The sequence below is a fragment of the Sinohyriopsis cumingii genome, chromosome 4, assembly GCF_028554795.1.
Source record: "Sinohyriopsis cumingii isolate HCF-2022 chromosome 4, ASM2855479v2, whole genome shotgun sequence".
In the NCBI taxonomy this organism is placed as follows: Eukaryota; Metazoa; Mollusca; class Bivalvia; order Unionida; family Unionidae; genus Sinohyriopsis; species Sinohyriopsis cumingii.
In genome coordinates this window covers 131496562-131506374 of record NC_142964.1, presented here as the reverse complement: position 1 = coordinate 131506374, position 9813 = coordinate 131496562, and the positions used below count along the sequence as shown (strand labels likewise).

At 34.1% G+C, this 9813-nt stretch overlaps 1 long non-coding RNA gene across 1 annotated transcript; it reads left to right on the top strand.

Moving 5' to 3' along the window:
* The first annotated feature begins 205 nt into the window (after positions 1 to 205).
* On the top strand, positions 206 to 7392 carry LOC149802103 (uncharacterized). Its single transcript, XR_016420504.1, has 2 exons — positions 206 to 444; positions 7137 to 7392. It is a non-coding gene; the product is annotated as an uncharacterized LOC149802103 (long non-coding RNA).
* The last annotated feature ends 2421 nt before the right edge of the window (positions 7393 to 9813 follow it).

Below are 9813 nucleotides of genomic sequence, written 5' to 3'. Positions count from 1 at the left end.
ATGCAGGGACTAGTGGTATGATATTTTATTATGCAGGGACTAGAAGTACGATGTTGTATTATGAAAGAACTAGTGGTGCGACATTTACTATGCAGGGACTAGTGGTATGATATTTTATTATGCAGGGACTAGAAATACGATGTTGTATTATGAAAAATCTAGTGGTGCGACATTTACTTTGCAGGGACTAGTGTACGATATTTTATTATGCAGGGACTAGAAATACGTTTTTTTTTATACAGGGAGTAGAAGTACTATTGTTTTTTATGCAGGGACTAGTGGTCCGATGTTTACTCTGCAGGGACTAGTAGTACGATATTTGTTGGAACGAAGGAAGCCGTGGTGGCTCAGTAGTGAGCGTGCCGGACTCTGATGATGACAAGATCAGCACGAGTCAGCTCCGAGGGTGTGTCTCTTGGCAAGACACCTTTCTCCGTTTTCATGGTACAGTAGAGAGCATTTCATGTGTTCACTGTTCATTAATAACCAACAATTAACCTTTATTAGCGAGTGCTATTTCCAGTTTCTCTTACTATTAATTCCTTTTTTCTCTATCTATATATCAACAACAACAACATCAGAAAAGAACAACAACAACAACAATAATAATAATAATAATAATAATAATAATAATAATAATAATAATAATAATAATAATAATAATTCTTAATTAAACGAGGGTAGTTCAATTAGGATACAAGTGTATCTAAGCCCTCCAGGCCATTTTCTACTTTCTAGTTGTCTACATAAATGTATCTTACTAGCAAAATGTGATGGATAAGTAAAGTCACATCATTTCAAAAAGACGAAACAATGACGTTATACGACTTAACATTACTCTGAACATATCAATTATATTGAAACAAAAGACGAATTAGGATGCACAGAGGCAAGACTGTTCGAATGGAAACAGGACGTTTCACAAAATATAAAGCGTTTTTCTCGTATACTTTCAACAGAAGTGATTAATTTTACTCATGTGTTCAAAGAATTCCATATCTTTGTTCCAGAATATTTAAGAACACATCAAAATTGTTCAATCTTGGGTTTTGGGGAATTTCAAGTGTCAATATAAGAGAGACCGTGTAGCATAAAGTTATTAAGTTTCATGAAATAATTCTCTCATATATTCGAGCATTTTACAATTTATTCATCTGTCTTTTAAAAATCTATTCTGATGATATTCCATTTGACCACTGATGATATTCCTACTTGGTCAACAGGACACAGATTGTATCTGCAAATGGAATACACTCCAGCCCAGTTGATCTATGTTGTGGTGTTCCACAGGGGTCTGTTCTTGGACCTGCTCTCTTCATTCTGTACACTCAGTCGCTCTCAAGTGTCATAGATCATCATCCAGTCTCTCACCAATTGTACGCTGATGACACCCAAATATACAAATCTAGCCACCCAACTGAAGTTGATGCTACCATCCAAGGTGTAGAGACGTGCATTTCTGATGTGAAATCATGGATGACATGTAACAAGCTACAGATGAATGATGATAAAACTGAGGCCATTCTGATCACAACACAAAGACTTTCTCATTCACATCCTTTACCTCAAACAATAAATAACAGCAACACCAACATTAAATTCACACAATCAGTACGAAACCTAGGTGTTACTCTGGACAGTACTCTCACATTGCACCAACATGTCATGAACATATGCAAGGCTGCATATCTTGAGCTGAGACGCATCAGCTCAATTCGCAAATATCTTTCAGTTGATGCCACTAAAACACTTGTGTGTTCATTAGTACTTTCAAGATTGGAATATTGCAACTCAATTCTGTCTGGCTCATCTCAATATCTGCTCCAGAAACTTCAATAAGTTCAAAACACAGCTGCTCGGATCATACTTAGAGTACCACGATCAGAGCACACCTCCCCACTGTTCTGTGCCCTACACTGGCTATCCATTCGATCCAGAATCAAACACAAAATTTGTTCTTTGTGCTACGTTTCACTGTCGGACTCTAGACCAACATACCTGTCCGACCTCACCCATGTGTACACACCAGCAAGATACTTACGTTCCTCTTCTGACAATCGTAAACGCATTATTCCCACTATGAAAACAAAGTCATATGGACAGCGTTCTTTTGCATACTAAGGCCCAGCAACGTGGAATGAATTGCCCACTGAACTTAGACACAAAGACACAGTGATCACATTCAAGAGTGCTCTCAAAACTCACTTATTTCGACTGCAAGAACAAACTTAAAGACCTAATAATGTTTCCTACCTTAAATATTCTCAGCATGTTTTTTAAAAATGTTTTCTAACTTCATGGTGTTTGTTTTTGTAATCATATCATTATATTTTTTTTAATCTTATAGGTGTTGTCTAATGTTGTAAAGCGCTTAGAGCTTCTAAAGATTAGGCGCTATACAAAGTCCTCATTATTATTATTATTATTATTATTATTATTATTTGACCATTGTGGTCAAATGATCTGATGATATTCCATTTGACCATTGTGGTCAAATGATCTGATATTCCTATGCTGTCTCTTCAACTATAAATGGTCTTCGAGAGTGTCTAATTCAATCATTTAGTTTAGCTAAGCTTTTTCCCGAGACATTAGATGCATGTTTGTGGAATGAAGCTCTATAAACCATCGATGTACATGTATATGCTTTGAAATCTGTAAAATGTACATGTATATGCTTTAAAACCATGCTTTAAAAACTAATCTGTATAATGTGTAGATACTGTGTATTCAGCAGATTCTTTACTTGAGTTGTCTTCAAAGACTTGTGTCAGATCTGCATCAAGGAGATAGACGTCACTCATTTAAATGTAGCAGTCAATACCTTTTCTTTTAGCTGTAGCCATTATATACACTCCATTCCAGGTAATTTGCATCTAAAATAAAATCAGTAATTGTTTTTTTTTTATCTTCTTAAAAATGGCAGAGCTTAACCCAATGTCGACAATGTTTGTTTTTTATGTTCACTGGACCGCTACCTGTTGCTTCGTTGGTATTTGCAGCTTGTTTTCTATCCCTTCTTATTTTTGACTGTTTTCCTCTGTCGGTTACTAGTTGTCCAATTTTTCTGGCAACGCAGGTCCTTTGCATAGTAACTGCAGAATTTGTTTCTTTTTTTATTTTACATCTTGGGGATACCTAAATTGGGATGAAATTTGTACCTTTCTCGTGATGTTGGGGTACCTGCATTCTCACAAGCTCTTCCGTATAGCATGGTTCTTTTCTAGGTCTTAGTAAACGTTCTGGTTATTTCTTGAGAAGCTATTTATTTATTGTTTTGAAAATGTAATTGTATGTAAAGTGACTTTGGGAATAACTGTAAGATAATGTGTTCACAAAGTGAATAAAAATGTTCTACTATCAGCTGATAAAGCTAAACTCTTTTATTTTGATTGAGCTCATGCTGATCCAACCCGAGGAGATTTATTTCCTGGTAAGTTTTACCCTGATTAAATAAATCATTTTTCTACTGATTCAATTGTACATTCTGCTTGATCATGCTTCTTTATTTATTCTTTGCACACTTTTTGTCTTCACGATCTATCCTAAACGAATTCAGCTGAGACCATAAATCACACTTTAATCCGCATGCCATTTACCTAATAATTTTTGTGGTGTGCTGAAAAAGTTGTCCTTCACGTAATCACTGATGTCGAAAACTTTGATGTTGTCCTTTATGTCTGTGTAAAAGGTTTTAGTTTCAACCTAAATGCTTAAATAATATACTTCTGTCATAATGAGATTGGTTCGTTCAAGGTAAGAATGTTCAGTTCGATGCAGCAGTTTTTTCATCAACCTCTTTGATATTTCCGATGCTGTGAAGTTCAGCTAATTTGATTCGTTTTGTTCTTTTCCTGCTAACAAGAGCCAGATCTTCAAACATTGTTCTCCTTGCTAATGATAGATCGTAATGCTAGTTTTGCTAATGATAGATCTTGATGCAATTTTTGCTAATGATAGGTCTTGATTCCATCCTTGCTAATGTGTTTCAATATGTTTGCGTCAAGCATTCGTCTAGCATGCAAAAAGTATTATCCATAGTTAAATCCATTGATTATTTATCAAAGTTCTTTCATTATCTTTGCATAAGGAACACTGAAGCTTTTTAACGTACAGACAATAAGGTTTAAATCCGTTGATTTATTTAGTTAACATTTTTTTAAAATTATGTTTGCATTACAATTCAATAAAATCTGCAGTATTCATGAAACGTTTTGTTAATTTTTTCAGATATTAGGTTTGTGTGGATTTTAGATTCATTATGGTGTCTCGTTTATTAGGATTTTTTTTAGCTTCGTTTCACAATTTGAATATTAGGTTTTCTTTTTGTGCCCCCCCCCCCCGTGTTTTTTATGCTATTCAAGATTAGGTTCATTTGCATATTTTTTAATCCTGACCCACCTATCATTCTTTTTCTCACGTTTGATTGGACGTTTATGTTCGTTGGACTTATCAGAAGCTAGTTTGTGCTTTGACTTAAGGACTGGTACTAATCGTCAATCACTATATTTCAGTCAACATTAGTTTCTTTTGTAAACTATTTATCGAGTATTTTAACAATATAGTAACTAAAGTGTCTACCTAACGTTAGCACTGTCTAGACGTGCATATTAGTGACTTTCAGTAAGTTTTATTGATTTTGTGCCTACCTAAGTTACTTTAAGAAGGTTTATACTACATTAAATAGGTAGTGTGCATAAAGAGTGCCATTTTTACCGTCATGTCTAAACAGTGACCTTATTGCGGCCATGCCTAAACAGTGGCCTTACTGCCATCATGTCTATGCATTGACTTTATTGATGTCATGTCTAAACAATGACCTTATTGCCATCGTGTCTGTACAATGACCTTATTGATATAATGCCTAAACAATGCCCTTATTGCCGTCATGTCTATACAATGACCGTATTGATGTAATGCCTAAACAGTGCTCTTATTGCCGTCATGTTTAAACAGTGACCTTGTTGCCGTCATGTCTAAACATTGACCTTATTGATATAATGCCTAAACAATGACCTTACTTACGGCATGTCTAAACAGCGACCTTATTGATGCAGTGCCTATACAGTGACCTTATTTTATGTCATGCCAAAACAGTGCCAGTATTGCCATCATGCCCAAAAAGTGCCATTATTGCCGTCACGCCTAAGCAGTTTCTTTATTGCCCTGATTCGTCAAGAAACATATGGAAGATTTCATTACATGATAAAAGGAAAAATTACAATGAGATAAATGACGTTAACTCACAAAAAGCAATGCCTGCAATATCACAGAAAGAAAAATATACTCTACTAAAGTTGATAAATGTGCTGAGGAAAGATAATAAATTACGAGGACTGAGGTCTACAGTTTATTTTAGACGGACTTAGGCATAAAAAAATGGGCTCTTTGTTAATTGAGTTGAAGATAAACAGTGTAAACAGATTGATTGTGTCTGAAGAGATAGACTAAATGGAACTAAAATAGAACATGTAACAAATCAGGAAGACAATACACAAATTGAACATGAATTTTCTCGTTTCTATTTTGGATCGCTTCAAATATAAATTTTAATTTTGTTAATTATCAATATTATTTACATGCATCAGACATGTACCAAACCTCAGAACACACAAATTTGTGTCAAATGTACGAGGTGTCTTCTGCACAACGGCTTATGAAGCAAAATGTCGCAGCTTGTGCCTTAGTCGCCAGTGGCTAGGTGCCACGGTGTGACATCAAGGTGAATAGTGTTTAGATCAAGGTTTGATGCTACAGGATGCACCTAAATAAAACTTGAACTATCATTATATGCATACAAACGTTTATCCATTAAAATTAGACGGATTTACCAAGCGACGTTGGAGAGATTTTCAATTCTTAGTTACAGTATGGTGTTTGAAAACTACTAAATTACCTGATGGTTCCACATTCTCAAATTTATACTGAGGAGATTCTAAATTTTCTTCTGTCAGTCGCTTAATCAGACATAATTATAAACTGTTTGACCATACAGTTTAAAAACAGGTGAAATAGTTTCTAGACAACGATTCTCGTGATTGTCTGATTAACTGTTTTGTCTCTGTGTGATTTCCTACGATATTTATAATGCTTGACGCGATTTGCAAAAGGTCCATGATCTACTCCATTATATGGCTCAATTTACCTATTTATGAATTAATTCTCTCACAATTTCAATAATGTGTGATGTATCTATAATGGCACTCACAAGACTAATTTTATCCAAATTACTATAATCAATCTATATAGCTTTTTGAAAGCTCTCTGTTGGTATTATATATGATTTATTAATTGAGGTACACTTGTATGTATATTTCTTTACATTTTCCCAACTATTTGATTACATTAGTGTACGTGCTATGTTTTAAAAATTGTTTTCGAAGTTTTGGGTAACTCTTTTGCACATCTCAAAGGCAGTACTTATAAATTATTTGGGCACATCTTTGGCACATCTCAAAGGAAATACTGTTAAATTATTTGGGTAAATCGCTGGCACATCTCAAAGGAAATACTGTTAAATTATTTGGGTAAAACGTTGGTACATCTCAAAAACAATACTTCTTAATTATTTGGGTTAATCGTTGGCACATTTCAAAGTCATTACTTCTAAATTATTTAGGTAAATCGTTAGCACATCTAACAGACAAAACCTATAAATTGTCAAACATAAGAACAGAACATTTTTAGCAGCAAACGAATCATTAAAAACAATACCAAAACGAGAGAACAAATAAATGACGATATAACACATTAAATAGATGATGAACGTGAACCGATTTATATTTATGTCTGACTTTACAAATTTTCAAAAGATCGCGGAAATTTGGACGTTTTTGTTCAGGACTGCTTTACATTCATGTATTCATAAAGACGGAAGTTTTTGGTACGCTAAGTTATACTTTGAAAAAGCATGGAAAGTATCAGTTAAATACGATACGTATATGTATGTATTAAAAACAAAACATACTCCAGTGTGCTTGAAGTTCTACCCTCATAACTACTGAAATAATCGATGCATTTTTTGTGATTTTAAATGTCAGTGACGGCTAATTCAAGTAGAATAAAAACGACACAGTACTTGAATTTTAAATGTGTAAGTTTATAAAAATAATGAATTTGTTATTCATACATTTCAGATGGAGATACAGAATGTCACTATGAAATACAAGATGTTATTTTCTAGAGAACTTTTATTGTAGACGTCCTACCCCTGATACGTTCTATTGTTATTATCGTGACTATATTAACAGTTTGAAGCGGAATACCGAACATTCAGCATAAATTAAACTAATGAAAGATGAGCGGCATATTTATATGTTATTTATCAAGTTGACCTACTATATGGAATGCATTTGATTATATCACATAAATAAACATCGATAAGTACGAAAAGGTGACGAATATTTAAATGTATTCAATAGAATATACCTCAAAACTTAATGTGGTCATGCATATCCTGGAGATCAAGAGCCTGAAAGATCAGACAGACTGGTTACGAAAGCAAAACATGTAACACAACTTTTGGTGTGCTTTACGAATGATGTTTGAACTAATTAAAACCATGAAAGTCCATGACAAAACACCAACCGGCACATATTTAGAGATCATGTAGCTTATCCTGGACATTACAGAAGCAAGGCTACAGCCCTGATTTGAAATAATCGTGTGCCCACTTCATCCTACTAGCTATGCTTGTAAAACACCAAAAAACCGAAAACATCCTCAATTAACTGCTACCCCTCTCGGTCTCTGTAGAAAGGCCCAATAGTTCGAACCAAATACGGCCGTTCAAATACTAATTGATGTATCCATGTTATGCACACTAGTATAAAATGGTAACAATATTTTTAAATCCAGCAGTATCCGGTTTGGTCTCAACTGTGTCCTGTTTGGTCACAGCAGTGTCCTGTTTAGTTCCAAAAGTGTCCGGTTTAGTCCCAACGTATCTTGTTTAGAGACGTTTCGCAGTGTAATAAAACTGATGCATTGTCATAATGATGTTGAATGATTCTTTACCAGAAGGCATTGATTTAGTATCGTCATACTGTGACTTAATTAGATGCGTGTTTGCAAAATTTGGACATTCTCGAGGAACATGAACGTTGCTTACCCCGGGATGACTTTTAAACAGAACCAAATAAACATACCTGGAATGGCATGCGGGTACTTACCACTGCGTGGTACAGCGGTATTGAAAATCAATTAGAATGGTAAGTTTTTCTTCTTCACATTGACAACTATCGTAGTTTTGTTTAGTATTTTAGTATTTAAGATCTCTTAGACTAAGCAAATACTATAATAAGGAGAATTTCACAATGCAATATATTTAAATATCAGGAATGGTGGTGTGGGTGCGTGAATTCAAATCGGACTTAAGACATTGGATGCTTTTGAAAGAATGTTTCTTTTCTTTTATAAACGCACCTTTTTCTTACATTAGCAATTGATAAAATCTTTTTCCGACTGTTCTCATTCGTTTAGGTATGTTATGTTGTTTTTTTTTTAAATAATCTATTTCCGTCATTCCAGGGATTAGGAATTTTACATTTTGTAATTGGGTGTTGATGGCGATTTTATTGACAATCATGATATAATAAATATGACTTAATATGTATTTTTATTTATTTTTTTTTTAAAAAACGAAACTAGAAACTTTTAATTTCATCAGTGATGCTTTTCAAAGAAAAGGACATAGCTGCAAGTTGGATGGAACTAAATATTTCAATTTAATTTATTTGGTTTGGTGTTTTACGGTACATCAACATACGTTGATTATTTAGTACCAGTGCACTTGGAATAAATTGCCTTTCCCAAGAATACATCGTTTTGGCTGCCTGAGTTGATCTCATAGTAAGATTTCAACTCCGTCCATTTCCAGTATGACCTTCCAACATCTTACCAATCCAGGTATGACCAATCCAGGACGAGGGGAGTATTTTGTTTTAGATACTGTAAGAAACCTTGTCGAAATGTTATTCATTATTGTTTCAGTATCCAAAGATTTTCAAAATGAAAGATAATAATCACATTAGGGCATTGAAATAAATTATAATTTAAATATAGCTAGAAAGTCAAACATAACAATAAAAAATACAAGTATTTCTTACAATACCATGAAGAAAGGAAACATAATTTCTATAAAGGTAAGGCAGTAAGATAAAGTGAGAAAAATATAAACAATTAAATAATAATGGCAATAACAACACTCAGATCACAAATGAGGTTAAAAAAATTTTTTGGGTGCTCCGGAAATGAAAACGACACGAAAAATTATAGAAACAAGTAACCGCGTTCAACTACAATGTGTACAATTACAAAAATACTACACATTTTATCAAAACTAGCTAGACTAAAACAAACAATGGTGAAAGTCGCGATTATAGAAGACCAAACTAAATTTATGTGCAAATTATGAACGATCCTTTGAAAAAAGAAAAGTAAGGCAAACTTTTGACAGGAAGAGAGATCATATACCTTTGGTAGAGCCGCATGTGGATGTTTTTAGCTCTCGCGTTTCCTCTAAACGACTTTTTAATACATCTACACGTGTCTCTAGCTGATTGATTAAAAGTTAAAATTTGCGGCATATCAAGCTGTAATAAAATCTCGAAGAGATTTGCATTACTGTGACGTGAGAGCACTGCATGCGATGTGGTGACGTGGACAAGCACATAATTACACATTCCCGAATTCTTCCACCACATTTTCTGAATTATGTTAGATCGGGAATAACACTCTTCTATTTCAGTATTCAAGGACGTTGATGCTCGTTAACTGTCGCAAATATTTTATTTACCGACTGTCGCATGAAAC